At 31.5% G+C, this 27721-nt stretch overlaps 2 long non-coding RNA genes across 2 annotated transcripts; both read right to left on the minus strand.

Moving 5' to 3' along the window:
• Positions 1 to 760: 760 nt before the first annotated feature.
• On the minus strand, positions 761 to 2161 carry LOC134237869 (uncharacterized). The gene is made up of 2 exons (XR_009985888.1): positions 2113 to 2161; positions 761 to 1049 (listed from the first exon to the last, which is right to left on the minus strand). It is a non-coding gene; the product is annotated as an uncharacterized LOC134237869 (long non-coding RNA).
• Positions 2162 to 12394: 10233 nt separating this feature from the next.
• LOC134237871 (uncharacterized) lies at positions 12395 to 17496 on the minus strand. The gene is made up of 3 exons (XR_009985889.1): positions 17461 to 17496; positions 13569 to 13652; positions 12395 to 12807 (listed from the first exon to the last, which is right to left on the minus strand). It is a non-coding gene; the product is annotated as an uncharacterized LOC134237871 (long non-coding RNA).
• Positions 17497 to 27721: the final 10225 nt, after the last annotated feature.

Raw genomic sequence — 27721 nt, forward strand, 5'->3', positions numbered from 1 at the left:
AAGATAATCAAGCAATATCAAACGATGACAGGTGTTGATCTGAAATCACCGGTGTTTTAATTCAATATAGATTAAGAGTTGAAAATCTAATTAAGAAAATAATTTGAAAAGCTAAAAAAAGAGTTCTTTTTAAAACATGAAAAATTAGCTGACTTAAGAAACTAGAAAAATTTCTTATAACGGTTACATTTCACTGCGATAACCAGTCCTCTACAAAAAATTCAATTTTCAATTAAAATCTGTATATGACGGTAATATTTCAGTTTGACATGTACAAGGAAACCATTTAATCGTATTTACATGTGCCTTTTATTAGTTGAGTTTTTTAAACAACGTTTTATGCCTTTGATCCCTACATTTTTAACAAAAAACCTTAAGGACAGATGATGCTATGTTTTGTCAAAAAATCTAAAAAAAAATAACTTTACAATATTATGTTCATTTCAGTAAAAATGTTTAACCGCTTAGATTTAGATTCTTTATTTAAAATTTCACAATAATGTGATGTCTTTGTGATTTTGGGAAGCAACCTTAACATATTGTTGCTTACAAGGAACATAATTTTCACACAAGTTCATTTCACTGCGCAATGTTAGATCTATCCATATTCTTGAACCTAAAATTCCCTACAACGATATGCATCAACTATTTATTCTATTTTTATACTTATTCGATTAATTTTCATTTAAATATCATCAATGATCAATTCACTTTGTGAAAATAAACTGTGAATAAAATAAAAAGAAAAGAAAATGTTCATTTTTAAATATATAGTTTTATTAAGGATTTATTCACAGATAATTGATCATATCTTCAACGTCTTCTGTGCTGCAGATGCATTTGTATCTATTTTGTCCTGGACAGGATAGAGACAATTGACAATTTCCGATAGTATATCCCCGCATTCTACAGTACCGAAAACACGACATATTTTGCTCACACTGGGCCATGGTATAGCAGCGTCCCCTGATGATTTGAGAAGAGGTCATATCTGGGACAAGGACTGTCAATAACAGAGCAGCCAGAAGCGAGGCCAACAAAGTCTTCATCTATATATATAAAAAATAAGTTAAATATTACATACAATGTAATATTCTGTAGAAAAATTTGCTTAGAAAAATTTACTTTAAAACTTTGCTTCAAGATTATGTCAGCAATTGTTATGTCCTTTAAAAAGATGATGGGTGGACATGGTTGCAGAATGCTTATAGTGCGGCAAACATGAAAATGAAAAATTAAATCTGAATATAACCAGTTTTCTTTGATATTTTATTTCACATTTAAGAATACTTTACATAACATGTCTATAACTTGCAAAAATCTCACTAAGATTAAAATAATATGCCAATGGAATAGCATACACAAACTAAAAAGGGCAACAAGGATCATTTTAGTATAATACAATTGTTCAATAGGACTGGGTCTTTGCTCAATTTTCTTGAAAGTTTATCTTTAAAGTTTGCGTAAAATTATACTTTTTTTGGTTAATAGAAACATGGAGTAAAAAAAAAACACCAATATGTTAAAAATACAATTAAATGTCAGAACATTCAGATCTTTTCGAGAAATACATGATGTTTATTTCATCAAGGGTATATCTAAATGCCACTATTCGTAAGGAGTTGTGTAGCCCAGTAGTTAGCGTCTAAGCATCTCAAACGGAATTGATATTCAATATTTTTATTGCAGAGTTCCAAACCCACGAATATCATATCATTTATTTTAATAACAGATTTTCCCGTTTGTTTTTTTTTTTTTTTTTTTTTTTTTTTAATGTAATTTGTCATAATTTCATAGTTTAATTTACTCTAAGTATTTTATTCATAACATTAATACGGTATTTTATAAGTCTGAATCTTTGGGGATTCTGCACGCCTTGTTCATCTTCTTTTAATTGATAACATAAAAGTAATATGAAGCAAGATAATTGATGCTTCGAGGAGGAAAGAAACGTGACCACAGCAAGGATTAAAGTCTTGAAAAAGTAAGAAAAGCAATGACCTTTCAATAATTATTTGATTCCTGGAGAAAACAAGTATGCATAATGAGACTGATAGGACGAAAAACTCATGAAATATCTATTTGACTTGCAAAAGATAGAAAAAAAAATACCTTCAAAATATACGATCCGATCAGATGTGAATACCAGGGATGTAAAATTTGTGTTTCATTAAGTGTTCAATTATGATCCTTTTATATGTTTTATTTGCAAAAATGCACTTCAATTTTGAAACCTGCTTTATCACGTCGGTCAATCAACCTGGCACATTTAAAGTTCTATTGATTGATCACAAGACCTGTTTTGACCAGAGGAAAGATGGATGAAATTGTAGAAGTGCGTGCGCATGTAGTACTCATCCTATTCGGTTTGGAATGCACTCATACTTTAATAAGTAGCACCACATGTTATATGATATATAGATTACAAATGAAAAAAAAAGCCATCGATTTAGCATTATTGATATATGATCAGAAATAACTATGATGTATAAACCCGTGTTGTAATTTTTATTATTAGAGAGATGTTTTTTGTTTTATGTTTTATGTAAAAGATTGCAACCTACTTTGCATCAGTATGTAAAATCTACATGTATTTATAATATTTCAAATAATAATTGTAAAACTGTAGATCTTAGAACGGACATATAATTGCAATATTTTGAACTTGAAACATATAAATGTCATTATCATTTTAGCTTTAAATATTGCTAGATCATAACAATAAAAGTACAACAAGGGCTTATTGATATTAATGTTGTACCACATAGTGATTTTTTATTAGAAAGGTGACTTTAATGAAACGTAATAATTTTAGGAGACCAAATTAAATTTTGATATCTTATGTACATGTATTTATAGCTAAGTAAACTGTTCTTTCATGATATAGCTATACGTATTAGATATAACCAATAAATCCCATCAAAATATTATACAAACATCGACTTTTGTTGAGGTCACTCCAAAAATGCAAGTATATCGACCTTTGAAATAACGTTTCGTCTAAGCACCAAAAAATTTTTTTACAAGGAATGCAAAGTACAATCAATTTTTCTTGACCAGAATAATATTGTTAGAAACATTGAAGTAGATTAGTAAAAGAACTTAGGGACTAGAGCTTCTGTGTTTCTCAGATTGGGATTAAGACCACAAAACAATACCATTGCTTGAATTAAGTTCGGAGCCATATTAGCGTTTTTGTTTAACGGTAAAGGAAAGATGGTGAGGGAATGAAACATGTAAAACAGCCAAGAAAGTATCTACAATTTAATAAAATTGAAACACTAGCATCATGTCCTCTTCGCCTGGAAGATGAAATCCTTTGTTTATTGATTTAATTTTTAAAAATTCTACGTAGATCATAAAAAGGGTATCGTCAATATCAATAAGTCAAAGAAACAAAAAATATATATATATTTCCATGTCACCATCGTTTATTTCATTTAAAGGGAATACCTTTTGGTTTTAGTAATGCGCCCATAGTATTTCAAGAACTAATGAATATTGGTAACAAGGATGCAAAGAATTTTCCAACGTTTATCCCCACTATTAAACATTTTTTCTCAATAAAATCAAGAATATTAACCCCATATTGTGAACATGTTAATTTAAATGCTGCAACATCTTTAAAAAAAAAATAAAACACGATTGTGCAGAAAGGAACAGGCAGTTGAGTAATACTTCAGTTGGAAATAATACACAAAAATTCAAACATTACTTTTTTTTCTATTATTGAATTAAATATCTTCTAAAAGACATTAAGTGTCATTTTTATTAGGCTTCCTCCTTTGATTATTGAAATTAAATTGAATATTATAACATTCTATCTATATCGGTTTGCAAAAAGATTTACGATTAGTGGTGCAAAAATTTATGTTAAGAAATAGCTATTCTTAGTGACCGTTGAGATCGAACTTATTAAAAATAAGAAATACAATTTTTTCATCAAAAGATGTTGCTATTTTGCACCTTATATCTGAATATGCAGACACCCACCAACAAGTGTTTTTCACTTCTGTTAAGTGACCCCCCATTGATATTTCGTGTTCTTTATTTAAAATTGAAGTGATCATTTAATTAAATTTAGTTGTCATTCAGTGAAATTTTAGTGTTTTTGTTTTGGGAGGGGAGGGGGATGGGTCGAAACTCTAGTTAAACAAACACTTTATAGTTTGAAAATTGAATAGTGCGTCTTTGAATAATTATGATAAGAGGCTAATTTCGTTCTAGAACCATCTTTGACGCGTATACATCTATATTTAACAACGCTTTGTCAATTGAACAATATATCATTAATGCTATTCGTCATTATGTATCAATTAGGAGTATTGTGCCATTGGCTTTATCTACGTCGTTTTAGATGATTCCATTTCAGTGTTAGTCTGTTAGTAGGATGATATGATAAAAAAGATGCTCCCTTTGTTCTAGAAGTATCTTTGATCTAACATAGCTCTGCTGTTCAGAGGGAGAAAAATTGATGCTATTTGTCACTTTGAAAAATATTCTTTTGTAAATATTTAATGCCACTGGCTAACAATCTGTCACATAAATAACACATTTGGGATGATAATGTTCCCTTTCTTTCAGTAGGATGAAATGTGCAACATCTGCATTACAGAAAAAGTTCGACTCAATAAGCGCAATTACAGGTAATTACGCACTTTTGTTGCTTAAACCTCCTTCTCTAAAATAGTTTTAACACAAAACAATGACACAATTTAAAACAAAATTTACATTTTTTTTCTTTTCTCTGGGTTGATTGTAGACTCTTTCCTTAATTGAGCTGTTTTAAATCTGGTATCCCATTTTAAACACATACTCCAAAAAATCAACATATTTTGTTATTTTGAATATAAATTTCACAACAGTACTATCCAAAAAAGATTAAATGTTTCCACTGGAATGAATATCAAGCAGGTGGACAGGTTGTATTACAAGTGAATTTGCTGCACTTGGACCCATAGAGTTCTACTACTCTTTGTCAAAATTATAAAACAATGTAAAAGCCTATCATGTGATTAACAAGGTCGTGTAATGTTAAAACAAGGGGAGGGTATGTAATTGAGAAAATCCTTTAAGCAAGTAGTATATCCTTACAAATTAAAATCGAAACCGAAAAATTTATTGAATGATACTTTAAGCAAAAATTTCAAAATATCTATTCTCTGTCGTTTTTTTTTTTTATCAAATTCTAAAAAAAATAAATAAATAAATGGCTTAAGTTTCTAAACTAAGTATTGTTCTGGGTTTGTTCTTACTGTCCAGCAAGCAAAGGATAAATTTATGCAGAGTATATTTAATTTGTTTTACACACTTTCTATTTGCATGGCTCTATTAATGTGGAGATACGTCAGCAAACAGGTTTTATGAATGCTGGACAACTCACCCCAAGACAACTCGACCCAAAGAAAACTCACCACCTTTTCAGGACAACTCGCCCCTAATTTAGGACAACTCGCCCCCTGTTAAGACAACTCGCCCCCAGGTTAAGACAACTCGCCCCCAGCTTTAAGAAAGCAAACTGGGAGCGATATTTTTGATATAAATGTATATCTTTTTTATTTAATATATATATATCTAAATATTATTTCGATATTTATTTTTTATTTGAAATGTTTCTGGCGTCAGGTACGCTTTAAAATTGTACTTCCCTTTCAAGAAATATAACAATAAACAAAACGAAAATAAATTCTTTTCTGAACTTTATTGAAAATAAATCATAAATAATATGTACACTAATATTTATTTTCAGCACTATCTTCTTTTCATTCACAGTTATTTTCACTTTAATCACAAATTTCGGCACGTTTTTCTTCTTTACTGTCCGTTGTATATCTGTCCACACTTCTTCGGTAGTTTGCTGGCGCTGATGGATCTCCAACGGTGACGTCTCCTCTGTAGCAATCCGACGAAGTATGGCGCTCCAGGAATTCCAAATCAATCTAAAAACAAAAGAAAAAATTATTATTCTGAGATTTTAACATTAATCTTCTACATTGTATTTAATATTTATGTATAAATTAATTCTATCATGTGGAATTATTTTTAAATCTTAAAAAAAATAATGCAGGTATAGCGTAGGTATAACGTAGGTATATGAAAAAGTTAAGGATTACTAAAATAAATTTTGAAATAAATTCATACCTCGAAGTTCATGTCCCTGGATTCCTCTGGTCGATCAGCTTGTCGCCGTTTGTTGGCTGTCCTCACGGCATTGCTGAACTTTGGACGAGCGAATTCCGGTTCCCTTGGATCTGGCTCTAATTCTTCATTAATTTAAAGCTGCTTCTGAGCTTGGACAAGCCCATTTTTGACCAACTAAATATACGTAATTTTCGTGGCTTGCTTGTCCTAATTAATCATCACTTTGAAGTTCCAATTTTTTATCAACGAAATATACGTAAATTTCGGGGCTTGCATGTCCTAATTAATCATTACTTTGAAGTTTCAAATTATACTTGTGAGCTTGGGGATTTCATTAAAATTCTGTGTGATGTTTTCATTTTAGTTTTCATAAGTTTCCTAAAAGCCGTCGTTGATGGAATTCATTAATATATCATTAAATAATTAAGATTTTTCAACACTTAGAACATTGTACTTGATTTACCCAGACATATTCTACAAATATAAATTTTAAACAATATGATAAATCAAAATGCATTTATTTGCTCTATTTCACGAGAAAAAAACTAAGGAAATAATAAATATTTTATACCTACACAGTGTTTACTTTATATATTAGTGAAAAAAAAAACAAAAAAACAAACAAACAAACAAACAAACAAACAAATAACAACATACACAATCGTAAATATTAATTTCATTTTATTTATAATACATATTAATTATAAATTTGCATTTAAATATATTTTTTATTGTATAAAAATGTCGTTTTTCCCTGCAATACACAAGAAAAAATAATGGGGGCGAGTTGTCTCTACAATGGGGGCGAGTTGTCTCTACAATGGGGGCGAGTTGTCTTGACTGGGGGCGAGTTGTCCTAAATTGGGGGAGAGTTGTCTTTACAGTTGTCGGGGGCGAGTTGTCTTGGGGGCGAGTTGTCCTGGTTCCGTGTTTATTATGACAACGAGGGACTGGTGTTTGTACCATTCGAGGTCCTGAAAATCTAAAAATGTAGATATAGGATATAGTTTGAATGTACATTGTACAAAGCATTATTGTTATGTGATGATCAAAATATATAAAAGCCAGAATAAAGATGATTTACATGCTAATTCTTAACAGAAGTTCATAATATAAAGTTAGATTTGGATTACAAACGGTCAAACGAGGTTGTACAATGTAAACTCCACTTCTACAAATGACATTGCATGCACCTCAGGGTCAAAGAACTAGTCAAATACACATAACGTCATCAATATTAAAGAGCACATGCAAAAATACAATATTATGTGCTTGCAAATAAATATTAAAAACATTTGGACATTAAAAAAATATGTACGAAGTTTGTCCGTAAAGTTCATGGACAATGTTAATACATGTAATTACTGAAAAACATTGATAAAATATATGAAGCAGTTATTTCATTGAATTAATATTTCGTTTTATACATATGCAAATTTTAAACAAAACCAAAGCACAAAAAGTTATATTTTCATCACATACACAATAGACAAACACTCATACCCCGGAACACTAAAAACGAAAATCTTTGACCTTACCCGACGTAAAAACCTCACCACATGTAACTTTTGTCAACACAGTCAACGTATTACTAAAAAATTTTTTTATGTCTCTTCAAGCAATATTCAAAAATGTGTACAAAATGTTCAGATTTCATATGTATAATAATATTTTACACTTCCTGTCTCAGAGTCTGCAAATCATCAAACCTTTGTCCGCGTAAAAAACTTTATTTAAGGAAATAAGCCAAAGTCACGTTACCAAATTCATTTTATACAGCCCTGCAATCGAGGAATGATGGTTTTCCATCAAGCATGTCATCCTGTAAACTGTTCCTCCCATCCAAAAATTATAAGTTCCACTTAAACACTTAAGAACGGCATCCTTTATTATATTTTCCCGACTGTTTACAGCATTGATGGGTCTCTGTTGGTATTTTCCTGACGTCTACACAGAATTTTATCACTGCTCTCTGCTCCACCTGTTCCGAAAACGTCCTTTTTCGAACAATACTTATTATCTTAATAAATTGTAACCTCAGTTTCTCAGCCATTTCTAATCTCTGAACGTTCAATTTTGCAGGTTTGAAATATTAACTTTTGTCAACCTCATAATGTAAAATCAATTCGAATTTCCGCGGAATTTTAAAAAATACAAAATTAATGAAATTTAAAGTGATAAATTATTTTTAATTAAAATTCTGCGGAATTAGTTAGTATTTTTTACTTAGCACAATCAGTATGCAAAATATATGATTTGTGTGCAATTAGTTTCTAAAAGGTCCTAAAATTCTTATTAACTGGTATTGCAGGTTCAAATTCTCATGTGGAGAATTAAATACTTTGTTTTAGACTGTTGACCTTTGGTATGGTCATTATTTTAGTTAAACTGCTACAATATATGTTTTAGACACTGGAGTACACTGTATGTCCGACACCTCGATATAGCGGTTCGAGCACCGTGTGAAGAAACCTAGGATTTTGTTTGTATCAGGGATCCAATTACTACATTACTACACAATTTATGTACATAAGTACAGCGAAAAGATATCTTCAGAACAGCACAGCCATGTTTTTCAAATTTACATTTCAGCATTATTTTATTGGTTTTGTGAGATACAATTTAATCAAACAATTAAGATCGCTTTTGGTCCATATTAAGAGGTCTAATTCATATTTAACTGATTTTGAAGTACAGCAACACTAAATGACCCAGATAATCGTTGTAGCCCATAGCCAACTTGTCTTTGTTTTGTTGAATGTCTTGCAACTCTTTGAATAGAGTAGTTTAACTTTAAAAATAGGAGATTATTTTGTTCTAAAAGCATTTTAGATTTTTTTTTTAGATCTGTTTTGTTTCACAAAGAAGTTGTAAATAAAGGTGTTTGATAATGTATATCATAGGTTTATTATCAAATGTCATTTAAATGAATGCGTAGATTCAAAATTTATTTAGTGAGATGATAATAGTGCAACATCTGATACGAAGATACCGGATTCAGGCAATAAGCTAACCTACGTTCATTTTAGAAAATAACATGTTTTTACTATTTCATAACTCAAAAACTCATAAACAAAACTCGAAACAACTTTTAACGAAGGAAGTTATCAAAACAATCTTTAATACTGAGCTGCTTTGGGGCCACAGAGCGTAGCTTTGTTTCATTGGTACAGAAATAAAAGCCATATATAAGAAGGCAAGCACAATGGCATCAACTAACTTAATGATCTGTACAGTTTTCTAAAAGTTTAATCAGTTGCAAATTCAAAATCATTCTAAAAGTTCGCTCAGTATGTTATGAGAAGATAAAATATTTTAAAACACAATGCGACTAAAATAATATAAAGGTGTGGTAGGTGTATATGTTTAAATTGAGTTGAATAAAACAATAATTTTGTAATTAATCGGCCATCAACTTTTGATATCCTTGAAGGACATAATATGACAAACTTTGCATTTTCATTACCTTTTACATAGATATAAATTATTATAGAACTGATGATTTGAGAGAAAATATTTGTCTTTATTCATTAGATTTTTTTCTCAACAGTCAAAACCCTAGCTAGCAATGGGTTACTTTTTTTTTCCTTTGGACTGCCACTCTGATTATCTATTCGTCTTTTCCTGCTGACAATTGCAGATATTGAGTTAATGTTTGGAACTGTGTGCATTTTCTTTGATAAATTATAGTCAAAGAAAGTGGGCGCACTAGATGGGCAGTCGGCAGGAATCATCGACACGAAACAATTCAGATTTAAATGTCCAAGCAACATGTAGTTTTAATGCGTATCGTATACATCTTATAGAAACTGCATGGGAATGGATTTCTGTCTTATGTTTGTTTATTTGTAAATAATTTTTTCAATTAAAAGGTTTCAAGAAAGATAAATTATCTAATATATAGTATGCTGGATACATCAGCTGTACATTTACATATATATTTATAAAAGTTATGGTAAAACACGTGTGTTTGTTATGTATGCAGATTAAGTCCATCGGTAAAGGAAATCGATTGGTTATTTATTTGTTTACGGGTGAACAGGTTGAGTCCGTGCCACGCGTGACTCATTCACGTATAAGGTAGATTTTCGGGTGTTTTAAGTCATTCGTAGGTCGCTGCTACATTGCAACAGACTTATCCCCCGCCCCACCCACCCCTTCCAGTATGATCGTTATTTTGTACATGTTAAAATGTTCGTTTTAATGTTGACTGTCGCTTTAATTGAACCTTTTTCTTTTGTAGAATGATATGGATTTCAGAAGTTAAACTAAAGACTGTGCTTTGTATACTGTATACACTTTATTAAAGTCTGTTGCACTCGCGCATGCGAGCTCATCCTATATAAAGTGTTTTTGAGTTTTATTTATAAATAATTTATGTTCGTTTGAACTGGTGAATTTAGAACATAAGTAATAGAATATAATAGAAGTCTAACACTAAATAATTGTTGTGCTCAGTTTTCAAATGCACTGAAAATATTGAATGTAACAGAACGATGTTACTAGTTTTTTTTAATATATATTCAATATTTTTTTCATCAGGTGTAACTTTGTAATTACAAGTTCATGTATGTTTATTTCCATTTGAGAACGTTAGCACTATAAATGACAAAATGTAAACGCATTGAAAAATAAAACAATTAATGTAAAATAATTTATAAAACAAAATTTGCTACTTTATTCAAGGAGTATTCAAGGAGTATTTAAAATTCAAAAATGTCAAGCTCAAAGAAAAATAAAATAAAAGAAATCACTGTATTCGAACCTGAAACACTCCTTCGACATGGCTCGAATCCAGCGACAAACCAATGTAGCTATCGCGGAACACTACACATAGCTAGTATTTAAATCATTATTTAAAGCCAAAGCCCTATACATTTGGACTTTGTCAATTTTCTACCAGAAAATAAATGTAAAAAGTTTAGATTGTGGTATTTCTGGGTCGTCTCTCCATTTTTTTAACAACTGGAATGAATTTTACGGTTAAAAATACACTGACAACACGTTTAAGATTCATGGAGAAAAGACCCAGAAACAACAAAATTAATGAAAACGGCTATAAAAGAGTCGATTTTGCATCATTTGACGCGTACGGCTATATTCAGGTGCATATTCAAATAAAATCAAACATATTTAATTGAACATTTGCCCATATTACATTTACCTACAACACAGTCATTGGCTATGTTTTGAAAAAAATGTATAAATCAAAGATATTTTTTTATTCTTTTTATGAGCCACTATTCCTGCCGAATCGCCATCTAAAGCGCCCACTTTCTTTGCATATCGTTCCTCTTCAATACTTTTTGACGGTTATATGACATTTTCAATTTTTAGTGGAGACAAGGTTACACTTACCGGTAGGGGACTATTATTGCTAATGTAATAAGTTAGAAACGCTCCTTTTCATTTGTATTTTCGAAGAACTTGATTCTGCAAGTGATTTATTAACTATTACCTATAGCTCACTGTTGGGAGAAATTGTTCAAGATCATATGTCAGTTCGAAATCATTTAAATATTTCCAACAGTCAAGATGAAAATTAATTACCACATCAATACAGAATTCCTAAATTTTATAAAATCCCTGACAAAAGATATATATAGCAGATTCCAATAAATGTTCTATCTAGCTATTTATATTCTTTTCTTTAAAAAATAAGCACTTTTTGCTAATCCGATCAAATCGAAGAGCATATTTCGGGTTTAGTCAGGTTTACAGGGGGTGCTTTCTCCTTCCTGGACCTGATCAAATCGCTGTGCGCTATGATTCCGATTTGATTTTTTTTCATTAGACATTTTAGCTTGAATGATGTTCATTGTTTTCATATTTCATAAATACCTTACGTTTAAATTTACTCTGAATATTCAGCATTGATTTTTCCAGAAAAAAAATAGAAATGCCAATCGACTTTGTTTTTACCAGCAAAGAGAAGAGAAGGCAAACAAACATTATTTTAAGAGGGTTTTACTTTCGTAAAATACTTTTGCATATTACTATACACAGTGTATGGTAATACTGTACCCATAAAATGTTTAAGTCAAGATCCTTCATAAAGTTTGTGTCATCTTAAAAGTTTCTCAAACAGAAAGAATAAATAATCTTATTGAAATGATATAAAAAGAGACCCTCTCAAAGACCCACTGTTTCCATATTAAAAAAAAAAAATTATACATATTGTCAATACCAATGCAAAATCCATTTGCAGTGACTTTAATTTAACAACACAAATAAACAAAAACTAAGACACATGTAAACTGCAAAAAAGTTTAATTTTCCATAAAAAAAAATAGTTAGCAATTACATTGAATTTGCTTTGTGCACATGGTTAATGAATATCATATTGGTCTGAATGGATTAGCTGAGAGGACAATATGATTGTTTTATTTTATTTCGAGATGGCTTTTAGACGTATGGAAACAGGTCAACCTCACTGCATTGGCACCTGTACTCTCCAGTGTACCCTGCTAATGCACAGCGATTGACATCAAGGTGACAATTAGCGGTACGATAGCCGATTCCTGTACAATACTTCAAACATTTCATTGCATTGCATTCCGACAGACCGAAGCAGGGTCCTTCCACAAGAGACACAGATGAAGTAACATCAATGCTCACGGCTGCTATAAGCAGAACACCAAGAGAAAATGGCAACAAACTCATCATCTGAAATATAATTTTATGTTTTATTAAAAAAAATCAAAACATCTTTATTCTGATATCGGTCTCTTTATTCCGATATCTTTTTTTATGAAATAGGATTGTTTTCCGAAGAAAATGTTGCAACAGTGATGGAAACTTGCAGTTATTTGAAGCCACATATCAAGAAATGAAGTGTAAAGACTTCATTGGTGAAATAAGTCATATATATATAATTTACTTTGGTTTGCTTAGTTTTATTACAGGGACAAAGGCGGAGTTTTCGTTTGTAAAATTTATATGTCCATTATCCTAAAATAAAGTAAAAATATCTCTTATTTGTAAGAATTTGTCTGGACCTTGCCTTGGACCCACAGGGGGCTTCCGTACAGCCATCTGATTATCTACCTTCTACTGCCCCCCCCCCCCCCACCCCGTTACAAAATTCCTTGATCCGCCACTGAGGGATGGTTTTTTGTTTTGTTTTCGCAAATCCTCGCAATAAATGAAGATTACATGTAATCTGCATGACTTATGAAATAACACGATATTCAGCAGTAAACATAATTTTTTCTTTTCTTCAAATTTAAAAGTATTATAAATGTGTTCATCTGAGAACAGGGTTAATTAGAAAAATGGATATGTTTTATACAACTGACATAGATACTTTAAACAAAAATTTAAGATACTAATAGAAAGTAAAAGCTTTTATTGTTTGCTTTTATTGTTTGCTTTAAAGAACTGTAGGTCCAAGTTATTAATAATGAAAAAATGCATATTTCACTTACCTTTTGTTACGGTATCTAATAACTCTACTATACCAGAGTAAAACTTTATTTATCTCAGAGCCAATTTGACTCTTTATATACACTCTAAAATCACAAAAAAATTGATTGCATTGAAAAAAATGAACAATTGTTTATGCGTCATTTTTCAATAATGATGGATTTATTTGTAATTTTCTGATGTTGCAAAAAAGGCGTAATGAATGTATTACATGTAGGTATTCGGGCACTTGTGAAATGAATGGATATACGTGAAAATAAAAAAAAATGTGGTTAGTTCGTCGACAGAAAATTTTTATGTTCACAACACAGCAGATATCAAATCTCTCAATATGGACTAACACATTACATCAAAATGCAAGTAACTGACATAGAATACATTGCGGTCTTTTTGAATGCTGTCAAAATATCAAATTGGCTTAATATGCCATAAGCGGCTTTTTCGAAAGCACATTCTGTCAGTGGACATATCTCTCATCTTTTGTACAAGTATTTATTTCTTGCATTTTCAGAAATATGCTAACTCAAAGCCAACTTTTAAAATAAAATCTATTTTCGCGAAACATTGCACACCGTAAGTATGGTACATTTAACAGATTTTCTATACTAGTGCTCTATTAAAGTCAAGTTATTTCTTTCAGCTATCATACTAAATGTCGATTTAAAAAAGAATTAAAGTAATTGCAGAGAATGGGTTCTGGCTAATAGAACAAAAATAAGCTTTACATTAATTGTTTTATGATATCTTAAGGTAGGTCCATAATTTTCCGTCAAACTGATATTTTTTTTTTAATTTGAATACCTTGAAATACCTTAAATAAGTCTTAAACTAACTAAAACACCCATAAAAGACATAACTTTGCGAGTCAATTTTCAAACAACATGGCTCAGAGCACATGCCTCCAAAAACTCAACAGCCAATTTTGAACATTACAGTGTAAGAAGTGTGATATCATATTTTATTTAGTCATGCTCCAAATTAAATTTATGTTAAAACTTATGAAGAACAAAAATATTCATTTGCCAAGAGAATATTTGAAATCTTTACTACAAAACATTAACAAATTGATGTCCAAGTCTTTCAGAAAAAAATCTCAAAATATCATTATTTTTTATATTCCTCAAAATTCAAACTGTTTAGATGCCATTTTTTCTTTAAAACTATTAAGAATTATATATAAAGTTAACAAAAACACATACTTTATTATGGTTGACCAGAGAACTTTAACAAAACAGTCTTTTGAAGACGTATAACCCCGTATTTGGAATATCATTTTTTTCAATTATTCATTGCAAACTTTTTAAAAGTAAAAATCAAATGGATGATATAGGCTTAAATCAATAAAAATAGATATCAGGTTAGTTTGGTAAAAAGAAAATTAAAAAGATTTGGGTCCATAAAAGCAATAAGGTATTTTGTGTCTGTGTATGCATAAAATGACATACAGATCTTATGGACAGAGTGCAAAGTGTTAATTTCCATAAACAATGTATTCCCGGTATCAAATGCTCTGTATGCACAATAACACAATAAACAAAATATACTTGCTAAATTATTTTCAATCACCCAAAAAGATTTTATTTCAATAGACAATTGATAATCACAATTTTTTTTACTGATGTGTAAAATTAAAACCGGATCCGTTAAAGTATGGACCTTCCTTAACGATCCTGATATTTAAAGTCTTAAACTTTTTTTGCCAAGTATATTTTTAGTTTCTACATACATAGCTTTATTAAAATTCAAAATAAAAAATGGGGGTCAATACGCTTCTTTTGGCGCTACAGTACATTTAATGTGACCTTTTTGCACTGAAATTTGTGTCTTATTAAAAATTATATTTTTGACGTTTTCCCTCCAATATTTTTATCCAATTAAAGCATGAAACAAATTGAAACCAACTTTGTTTAAAAACAAAGACACTTAAAAATTGTGACTAAAAAAAAGTTTAGAATTGCTTCGCATAATCAATTATTTGACCTTTCTGCACTAATAAAGTGTGATTTTTCTGGCATTGAAAATTTAAAAAGCAAGAAAATTTTTTAAAGTCTTTAACTTTTTCTGATTTTAAGCAAAAAGGCCAAATTTATCTTGAATATTTAGAAAAAACATCAAAAGTGGGGGTATATGATGTAAATTTTCAGATATTCCAAAAAGGGTCAATTTTACGTTAAAATTGGCTCAAATTTTTCCCGCATTTTCAGAATACTAGTATATTTACTATATCTGTCATACTTAGTTGATAGAATTCATAAGAAATAATTTAATAGATAATTCAAAACCAGCATAACACATTTAAATGCAAGAAACAGCTTTTTGTGCAACCAGGATGGAAAAATAGGAATCCAAGATTAACAGTACTGCTTTAGTTCAAAATGGAAAAACTGATAATTTTCGTCTAAAAAACATTCCGCCACAAAATATAGTCCCTATCTTAATTCTACTTGAATGGAATTTATCGCTGTTTTTTCATTGAATAAAGTTAAATTTGCACTGTAGAATTCAGATTTAATGTTAGAAATTAAAAAATGATGCAGAATTTTATAAATAAAGGACCTGACCAAATTACGCTCAAAATCTCAGGATCGAACGTCCTTAAGTACTAAAGAATGAAGGATTTACTTACACAAGGAAACTGAATTTTAATCTGTTTGAGAAGAGCCTACAGTTCAAAGAAGGAATGATATGATCGATCACACGCTTAATTAAAATGAAACAAATAGCCTGTTATATTTAATAAATGAAGTCTGAAGTTAGGTAAAATTGATTGATTGTATGTTGTTTAACATCCCTCTCTGGAAATTTTCACTCCAATGGAGACGCCACCACTCAACGGTGGAAATTTTGTCCAACACTCGGTACTTACGGCAACTAAGTAGTAGGGGAACGTTTTTGTACCAGCATCAATTGCTACACGATTTATACGGTCTCATCAGAGGGACCTGCCCCCAAATTCCACAGTGAGATTCGACCTCGCGACGTAATGGACAACTATTTACTTCGCAACTCGAGAACGGGCGCTCTAGCCACTGCACCACGCGGGCGACTGAACTGGGAAGGATACTCTATATAAAAAAAATAGGTAGAGCTATAAAATACACAATAACATTCGTTTATGACAAACTGAATGCAGATAATAGCTAAGATTAAAAATTCAAACTTTAAGTCAAACTTAAAGATCAAGGTCAAAGGGACAAAACCAAGGAAAATACTTGTCACAAAAATACACTGATGAATTACAAATGTTTAATCACCAACTGTTATGACTTAGGTTAAGAAATTCAAAAACCCATTGTCAATTAAAAAAAATATTAAGAAAAAACATTCCTAGCATCGAAAACATTTTTCAAAATCATCACACTAAAAGAGTATGAAGTCCTAACTCAAAATTATCAAAAGATCTAATGTGTTGGTACCAAAACAAAGATCTTGTCAACGGGAATCAACAAGGAATACACATGTAAAATTCGAAAGCTATAGCACCACCTAATACAACGTTATCGAAAACGATCACTTTTGAGGAAGAATGGACAGACATACAGACAGGGCAACAACTGTATAAAAAGTAAACAAAAAGCGTTTCCTAATTAAATGCTAATACTCTAAAGGGAAAGTGCATTGTGGTTGCGTTTAAATGTTGTATAGTTTAATTCCCTAGGTTTTTTCTAAAATAAAAAGAAATGTAGAAGCATGTACACTGTAGCAGACTCCCCTCCACAACAGTTTCTGTGTTAAGTTTTTAAACACATAGCCGAAAATACATTGTTTAGATTTTAACAAATATTTCAACTGCGCAGAAACATTTGCACTGAACAGATCTGCTCGATTATATTTTTTCGTCACTTTAGGTGTACATCAATTATAATGACAAATCAAACGTATTCGAACACCTACTTTATGCCGGAAGTTATAACACAACTGATTTAATCTAATGATGGCGAAATTTGTCATGTACTGAGATTGTTGAGATTTAGAGCAAAATATATCAATTATCATGACAAATCAAACGTATTCGAACACCTACTTATGTCAGAAGTTATAACACAACTGATTTAATTTGATGATGGCGAAATTTGTCATGTACTGTGATTTTTGAGATTTAGAGCAAAATCTGTCAATTTGTTGATGTGTTTTTAAACGTTCAAGGTCAGTGTATATGGAATTTACATAATTGCTATATTTTTTTATTCATCCAGAAGTTACGAGAACGTTCACCATACTTGTGAGTGCATAGAATACCTATTTTCACTTTCTTATTGGCTTTTTACGTTTTACTTTCTGTTTGCCATCAGGGAAGATTGTGATATATAGGTAAATATTTTTGTTCTTTTTTTGTTCTTTTTTTTATTTTTGCAAAAACCTTGACAATCATTATGAAGTATCATTTTTAAAAAAAAAAACAATAATTAATTTTAATAGGTTGTGCATGTTTCTTTTTTTTCTGCATATTTTTTCTTACATTTTGAGAGGTTAAACATTACCCTTGTCCAATTCTATAATAGTATTTTCCATAAAAACTAGTGTTTTTTTTCAAAAAAAATTTTAATTTTGTTTACATTTAAAACATTCTTTGCGGGCGTGGTGAGGGTAATATTCGTTGTTTGCGAGGTATGGAGATATACCTACGAATTCATGAACACCACAATATGTAAAATTCCATATCCATTACTACTATATATTCTCCATTCACAAAATCAATTCCCCACATACAAATATTTTTTCCTCAAACCTTGAAAAATCGGACCCAATGAAAATATGTGATTTTTGCGGTATTTGAGTATAAAAAAATCCTGTATCACCTCATTGTGGTGTTAATGTCTACCAGATTTTTTGCTACTCAAGAACTTGTTCTGAGTACGGTCATTTTAAAGCAATGCATGCTACTCACTGATAACTTGAAAAGGCCTGGATTTCAACAACCTAGTCTGAAATCAGGATTTCGTAAATCCATGGCCTCTATATAGTCTTCTATGGTCATTATAATGAACTTGTACGCAAAATGACCCATATTTGGGTTGTTGTTTGATTAACTTCTTTCATTAGCATTTGATTTTATGCTAAAAATAGTATGGGGTGTTTAATCTACTTCATAAACTTGAATTGATCAATATGTTGTGCTGATAATAGATGTAAAAAGTGAAAAGGGGGTGTTTTACCCATGTTGGCACCTGATCCTGCGTCTGAAATTTTCAGAGGTTTGTAATTTGCTCTTTTCACAGATAGGTTTTGTTATGGACATGTTTCAAAATAATTTTAACAGCTTGTCATTTCCCGAATCGGGTTAAAATTAGTGGGCCGGTAGGTGAGAAAATCTTTTCATCATATTTGTTGAAAGGATAGCAGGGTTAAATGGGAGGAAATATCATGTCCTGGAATGACGAAAAATAAAGTGGACCATTTTTGTCAGTCGGTGAGGTGAGGGCAACATTTTTTTTAAAGATTGCCTGATAGATTTTTTTTCGCTGGCTGTAATCTTCAACTTTTACATTATTATGCATACGTTGGTTAACAGAAATTTTCTGTCCAAATTTAAATAGTCACTAGTAGAAGGCAAACAAACGACAAAAAAGGCTTGAGTATGATCTATTTAAACAAAAGGACATTTCCCGTTTGATTTTCTTATTATTTCTCAAATTGACATAAAAATAGTTTTCAATAGTTTTTTTTAAAAGTATATATCATTATAAATAAAATAATGATTTACTCTCTGTATAAGTGTATTTTTACGCTGTTTTTGGATGAAAGTAGGTTACAAACGTCATCAGAAGCGTTATTTCTGTGACGCTGTATCGACTACTGTATCAAATGCTTCATCAGAACGGTAATACAGTGTATCAAGGTAATATATTCATCTGTTTTTACTGTTTAACCAGATATATTACACTATCTCCTTATCTCAGATGAGGTTATTATTCTTCCGACCAGAATTACCCTTTTTTTTTCAAAAGTACAGGATTGCAAAAGGATTTTCCAATTATCATAGTTTTTTTTTTAATAAATCCTTCAATCCAGAATTCAATATTCTCTGCGTAAATATCCTGGTTAATTGTCATAAAAAGTAATGTTTCTGTTACAAATTAAAACATGATTTAGGAATTAAGAAATAAAGCTTTTTTATTAAAAAAAACAACAAAAAAAAAACAATGATAACAAAGGTAAAAATTTAAGTCTTTTATTAAAAAAATATTGAAAAACCCAGACATTTTAAAAGGTTATTATAAAAAGTGTATAAAATAGTATAAAAAGACATTGAAAAAAATATACAAAAATAAATAAGGTTTGAAGCGGAGAGAAAAAGAGCTATACGACAAGTAAACAGTACATCTAAGGACTCTTATCTTCATAACGCAATGAAGGATTTTTCTATAGTTAACATCGTAGGGTCTTTTGGGTTCAGCTGTACAAAGAATGTCCTTTTTCACTTTAGTCATCTACTTCTCGCTCTTCGGAGTTATAGCTACAGCAACATTTGTATCTTCTCTTGGGACACAGTTTTGTTCTCTTGCAGTTCCCACTCAATCCATACAGTAATCTACATCTTCTTTTACAAGGTTCGTCAAAACAACCTCTCCTTTTTCTGTAACAGCCGCCAATGAAGTGGCTGCCGACTGTTTGAGAGTTCAAGTCAATAATAATTAGGAATGCAAGGAAACTAAGAAAGACAACTCTCAAGCTCTTCATCTAGAAAAAATAGGGAATTAATATTAACAGCATTTAAAACAGGTATTAAAATTGAAATATATATCTCTCAAACTTTTTCTCTCTAATTTTACAAAATTTATATGTACTGTCTGTCAAAAATCTCAATATCTCTTAAAATCAGTTTATGATATTGAGTAGACAGTTCATAGCAATAAACTTTATAAAACTTACCATGTGACTGACAGGGAAAAAATACTTTTGGAATAAGAAGAAATTCGTACATGTATTTATATTGTGTTGTTAAAAGTTGCTTTATTCTTCCCTGAAGCCATCAATCAAGGGAAAAGACGTCTTTGTCGGAAACTCATTGGGTCATTGAGAATGAAATATGCTTCCTTCCGTGAAAGATTAATTAACTTTTATTAAATTACCTTTGTCAATTTCTGTAATAGATGCAGCTGTTCGACAACCTATATCGTTTACTGTTTTCTTCTTTGACGATGATCATAAACATGTATGTTTTGTCTCAAATTAATTTAATGTTTTGTGAAATAATAACTTCGTTTATGACATGTAGCTTTTTTTTCGTTTTTATTTTTATTTTAGTGATTAAAATCAGTTTCCAAAATATATATCATATAAAGACATGTTGTCAATACATGTAAACAATATCATCATGCATGGATGAACTTTTACCTGGTTCTGTTTATAAATTTTTTGGATTGGATTTTTTTTTTGTCAAAAGAAAATTCTGTCACTCAATTTATTTTCATGCCATTGTATATATTATATTTGAATTTTCATGATTTGGACAAAAAAGTTTTTGGATTAAATGTAGTAAAACAGAGTTCTACGATGCGTAACAAACACGAGAAATTGTTCATTGGGTCAACAAGTCGGACTATTTGACGTGTATAGGTTGACGTAATTCTAAATCGATGAGATATTATCAAGATACAAAGACTGATAGATCAACATAAACAATTGAGGAGATAAGATCCCTACTCTAAATTAGTGCGGAAGTGCAGTGATTTCCGCGTAAAAAGCCATTTATTTTCCAATGAAAACTTAATACCTTTATTGCCGACAGATTTATTTGGATTTTAAAACAAGACCACTGAATACTGATTTTGGTTTTAAAAGATATAATTGTAATTTAGAATTTCAAAATTTACAATACCTGATGAAATCCAAAATCCTTTGTATTGTTGAAAAAAAAAAAACATTGTTCTTTGATTGTTATAAAACAAATACATGCATTGATATTATAAAACGTTTACTCTTATACATGATGTTTCAGAAAAATGATATAATTTTTTTTTTAGAATTTGCAATACGCTTTTTTTTAATCAAACATTCTTTGATTAGTCGAAAAAACGAAATATCTAGAGTTCATCAATTTCCCTTACATTATGAACAAAACATAAATTACACGACATAGAAAGTATCTTTGTAGATCCATTTTAATGAATACATCTAGTCGGCTTGATCATGAATAGGGCAGGCGCGGATCTCTCTAGATCTAGATCCGCGCATAATAAGGTAGGAGTTGTAATTCACACTCTAAAACATTTTCCTTTTTTACCCAGGTTTGTTCCGAAATATAATTTTTCTGGACCAAGGTTAACTTTCCTTAAATAAAACAACTTGTAAGGTTTCAACAATTTATTATACAAAAAACAAGCAATAAGGGAAAAAAATCATAAAGTACCTGATTCAGGTGGAAAAGGTGTCTACCCTAAACCTAGTCAGTGAGTAGATACGGTGTACACTACTGATAATATAAAGATTTGTCATGATTTAAATAGCCAAAAGAATAAAAGAAGTGAAAGTGACCAATAGATACTTTCATGCTTGACTGAAAATTGAACACCGATAGTTAAAATATATCTCTCGATAGAGCTGTATTAATCTGAATACCTTTAATATTATGGAAAGCCGAAAGTGAAATCTAATACAATACACCGTAATATGTTACTGTCGCTTGGTATTTTTTTAAAGTAGGCAATGCCGTATCATAAAATAAAATATTTAGTTGTTTGGCAATTTCTTTAAAGTAGGCAATGATGTATCATATACTGAAACGCAAAAGAAACGCAACATCCTACTTTAAGAGGAAATAATTATGTAATGTAAAGAATTTTATATCTTAAAATTATGAATATATACAGTTTGGTAAATATTGGTAATTTAACGGTTGAACGATTTTCATACCATAAGCGGAAGTCAAGTTTGCGTCTGCTTAACAGAAATCAAAAATTGCATGTTTAACAAAACATTTGGCAATATTATGGAATTTTAAGGGTTTGAACTTTTCATCTTAAGTAATGCAGCAATATTTCAAAAAATAAAATTTCCTTTCGTTTCCCGTAACGATGGTAAGGCCTCTTGAAAATGGCTTGAGTATGCATTTCCATTGCTCCAGCTGGAAAATATCAAAGTCAAAGTGATGGAGAGTTGATGATGCAAAAATACACTACATTAGGCTCCAACCGGGTCTTACGTATCATATGCATAAATTATAGTCCTTGGACCCGAAGTCCAAGGGTTACTACAATTATATTGCGCTAAGTTAGAGAAAATTCGACCTAATCATCTGAAAAACAGGCATTTGAAAATGGCAAAGAACGATTCCTTCGCTCAGATCTTGGTATTGATTAACCTACTGTATCGTAGAAATTAAGCTGCAATTGTTGTTTAGGGTAGTCTTGCACGTTGTAATTGAATGGCTGGGAGGGGGTGTTTTAACAGTCATATGCTACTTAGTAAAGCTAAAAGATAAACATTTAAAATTTTTATAAAATCTCTGATGTTCTAAAAACTGAATTAAGCCTTACTGTATTCTTTTTTGAAAATCATTACATAAAAAATTCAAACATTTCTAGACTACTGCCTGTTGCGTTTCTTGTGCGTTTCAGTATGAGATAAAATATTCCAAAAAAAAAAACAAACAAACAAACAAACAAAAAAGAGGAAAATGTGGAGACAGTCATCAGAATTGTAATCCTTGTTGTCTCTCTTTTAAGCCGAAAAAAACAAAAACAAATTTAGGAAAATGGTGCCCCATGAAAGCATATTAGCATCTCTTGAATTACATGTAATAGAATCATTCGTCAGAGAAAACAATGCGTGTTACTCATTGGTTTAGAACGATTATAATATTCGATATAAGGGGTCACAAATAGAATGACAGATTTTCTTTTAATTCGTTTGTTTTGGATTTTAATTTTGATATGATTTTTAGATTACTATTTGGATTAAAAGGTCAAGAATAGTCATGACATCTACATGATGTCCAATAATCCATTGCAAGCGGCCATAATACTTAAGCGTTGAAGTTGATCAAAAGATAACATGCTTTAGCAGATTCATGGCAAATGAATAAATATAGAGAAATATACTGTAAACCAATCATTATTCGCGTCATCTTTTATTTGCGAGTCGTCACTTTGTATCAGTCCGCAACATATACACTGAAAGGAAAAAGAAACGCATAAGAACAAATTATGCGTAAATTTCTTGACTATGTGGCAGAAAATTATAAAAATTGGTCAGATGTATATTTTGGTTACTTTGCACATAAATTGCTTGTCAAAACTACTCAACCATGACATGTATGGCGTCACGTATGGAAAGTGATAAAAAAAAAAACCATAAGCACGTGCATATTGATGATGCCAATTTTTGACCACATTTTGTAGTGTCAAAGGATGGATTAGAGTTACAGACATTGTTTTTCAATATTTGCAGTCAGTATAAATTTTTTGCAATCATGGTATTGCTGACGGAAGTTACACTGGGTCTAGTAATTGAATTGCATAAGTGAATAAAAAGTGCATATTGTTTTCAACTTTTCAATCAGAAAGAGTCTGTTCGGTTGTCAAAAAGTTACTTAAAAGGTTCCTAACCAGCCATGACGGTGACATTGGCGTGTAACAACGTCACATCATGATAAAGCTTTTCATTTTCCTCTCGGTTATAGTCAAGGCATTATCACTGAAACCAGTATTTACACAGCAGACAATCATACTCATTTTTTCTACCCTAAAATTGACAGAAAGTCTCTGCTCGAATTTGATCCGCGGGCATAGCAACTTTACGTCGATTTTACTCGCACGTGTGCACGTACGCTTCGTTTGCGTAATGTTTTTAGCATGTTAACACTGGGGAAAGGTAGGTAGTGTTTGTCGATACTCTCTTACAAACATTCATGTGTACCAAACTAACTGGATTTTGTACATTCTACCCTAAATCGAAAGGTCGTGGGATTCATTTTGCGGGGTGGCGGGGGGGGGGGCTTGTTGGCTTTGGAATAATACAGGTAAACTCAATGCACAGGAAATCAAGTCTGTTACTTATGCGCAAGGGAGATTCAGAGAATTTTTATTTCTTTTTTGGGGGAAAGATAATGGTAATTAACGTGTTGAATAAAGATGAGTTTAAATATATGATAACAATACTGGAAAACATATTCAAAATTTATAGTTTTTATTTAATTCAAAAGTTTATAGTGCGTTTCTTTTTCCTTTCAGTATAATTTTTGCGACTGAGGAAACATTCTTAACAAATGGAATTACAAATCCAGCATGAATTCGAATAGATTAATAGTCGCGCAACTTATAAAATTAATTAACTAATTGTATTGAATTCGTTGGTGAATTAAAGAAATTACATTGGTCTTTTCAACGGAAAAATTAAACATGTAAAGAGCCTTTTATGAAGATACAATTTTAGAGAAAAGTTACGAAAGGCAGGTCAACATTTAAACAAAATTGTAAACTTTGCTCTCATTCAAAAGAATTTGATTGTAAATAGTTTAAAGCAACTCGATTTCTAAGGAGAAAGTGACACATGTACAGTTTGTTCATCTACAAATCCTTTTTTTTTTAGGTCACCTGAGTAAACTCAGGTGACCTATTGCCATCTGTTTTCGTCCGTCGTCGTGCGTCGTGCGTCGTGCGTCGTGCGTTGTGCGTTAACATTTGAACATTTTCAGCTTCTTCTCTGCAACCACTGAACCAATTTCAACCAAATTTGGCACAAAGCATCTATGGGTGAAGGGGAACAAAAATTGTGAATTTCATGATCCCTGCCCCCCTTGGGCCTGAGGGGTGGGGCCAAAACCACTAAAATTAGTGCAATCTTTGAAAATCTTCTTCTTTACTCCTGGACATCAAGCAGTCAAACTGTTTGCATGATTGTAATCAGCATTGAGTCCTTTACCAAAATTGTGAAATTCATGGCCCTGGGGTCAAGGGTTCTAGTGCTAGGGCGGGGCTAAATAAGTATATAGTGAAAATGCATTATTTCATTGAAAATCTTCTTCTCTGCTCCTGGGTATTAAATAAACCAACTAAGTGCATAGTTATAATGAGCAAGAGTGTCACTACCAAAATTGTGAATTTTATGGCCCCAGGGTCAGGGATTCTGGTGTTAGGGTGGGGCTCTATAGATTATATAGTGAAAATACATGCATTCTTTGAAAATCTTCTTCCCTGCTCCTAGGTATTAAATAAACTAACTAAGTGCAAAGTTATGATGAGCAAGAGTGCCTCTACCAAAATTGTGAATTTTATGGCCCCAGGGTCAGGGGTTCTGGTGTTAGGGCGGGGCTCTATTGGTTATATAGTGAAAATACATAAATTCTTTAAAAATCTTCTTCTGTGCTCCTAGGTATTAAATGAATAAACTAAGTGCATAGTTATGATGAGCAAGAGTGCCTCTATCAAAATTGTGAATTTTATGGCCCCAGGGTCAGGGGTTCTGGTGTAAGGGTGGGGCTCTATAGATTATATAGTGAAAATACATAAATTCTTTGAAAATCTTCTTCTCTGCTCCTGGGTATTAAATAAACTAAATAAGTGCATAGTTATGATGAGCAACAGTGCTTCTACCAAAATTGTGAATTTTATGGCCCCAGGGTCAGGGGTTCTGGTGTTGGGGGGGGGGCACTATAGATTATATAGTGAAAATACATGAATTCTTTGAAAATCTTCTTCTCTGCTCCTGGGTATTAAATAAACTAAATAAGTGCATAGTTATGATGAGCAACAGTGCCTCTACCAAAATTGTGAATTCTATGGCCCCAGGGTCAGGGGTTCTGGTGTAGGGGGGGGGGGGGCTCTATAGATTATATAGTGAAAATACATGAATTCTTTGAAAATCTTCTTCTCTGCTCCTGGGTATTAAATAAACTAACTAAGTGCATAGTTATGATGAGCAAGAGTGCCTCTACTAAAATTGTGAATTTTATGGCCCGAGGATCAGGGGTTCTGGTGTAAGGGGGGGGGGGACTCTATAGATTATATAGTAAAAATACATAAATTCTTTGAAAATCTTCTTCTCTGCTCCTGGGTATTGAATTAACTAAGTGCATTGTTATGATGAGCAAGAGTGCTTCTACCAAAATTGTGAATTTTATGGCCCCAGGATCAGGGGTTCTGGTGTAAGGTGGGGGGGGGGGGCTCTATAGATTATATAGTAAAAATACATAAATTCTTTGAAAATCTTCTTCTCTGCTCCTGGGTATTGAATAAACTAACTAAGTGCATTGTTATGATGAGCAAGAGTGCTTCTACCAAAATTGTGAATTTTATGGCCCCAGGGTCAGGGGTTCTGGTGTTAGGGTGGGGCTCTATAGATTATATAGTGAAAATACACGAATTCTTTGAAAATCTTCTTCTCTGCTCCTGGATATTAAATAAACTAAATAACTGCATAGTTATGATGAGCAAGAGTGCCTCTACCAAAATTGTGAATTTTATGGCCCCAGGGTCAGGGGTTCTGGTGCAAGGGGGGGGGGCTCTATATATTATACAGTGAAAATACACTAAACTTTGAAAGTTTTCTTCTCTGCTCCTTGGTATTAAGCAGATGAACTACCTATGTAGTTATGATGAGCAAGGGTCCTAATCTTCCAGAATTGTGAATTTCAAGGCCCCAGGGTCAGGGGTACCATAAAGGAGGGGGGACTGTACTTATATACTGAAACTGGATGAATTGTTTGAAATCTGCTCCTTGGTATTTATCAAATATTTTTGAAAAGCAAGGGTGCCTTTTCAAAAATTGTGCAATGTGTGGATCTAGGCTTAAGGGTCAGGGGTTCATGTGTGATTGGGGCATTACTGATCATGCTGAATATTACTGATTACTTGAAATGCATTTTTTGTTCCCCTACCCTGCCTATGGGTATTAAGTAAACAAACTAAGCAACTGCTAAGTGTATTGTTATGATGATCAATGGTGCCTATTTCAAAATTGTGAATGCCATAGCATCTGGATTAAAACATGAATCAAATTCAATCACTGGAAAGTTGTTGCATAAATGCTCAGGTGACCTATAAGGCCCATGGGCCTCTTGTTTAAATTCTAATATACAAAGTTTCAAACTAGATATTGGGAAATAGAAAAAAAGTCTTTTATATTTAGATTAATGTCTTAAATTTTCCACATTTAAATATATCAAAGATTCAAATAATTATACATGCTTCACAATTAACAATCATTGATCATT

The sequence above is a fragment of the Saccostrea cucullata genome, unplaced genomic scaffold, assembly GCF_032062105.1.
Source record: "Saccostrea cucullata isolate Sc308-1 unplaced genomic scaffold, CSIRO_AGI_Scuc_v1 ctg348, whole genome shotgun sequence".
In the NCBI taxonomy this organism is placed as follows: domain Eukaryota; kingdom Metazoa; phylum Mollusca; class Bivalvia; order Ostreida; family Ostreidae; genus Saccostrea; species Saccostrea cuccullata.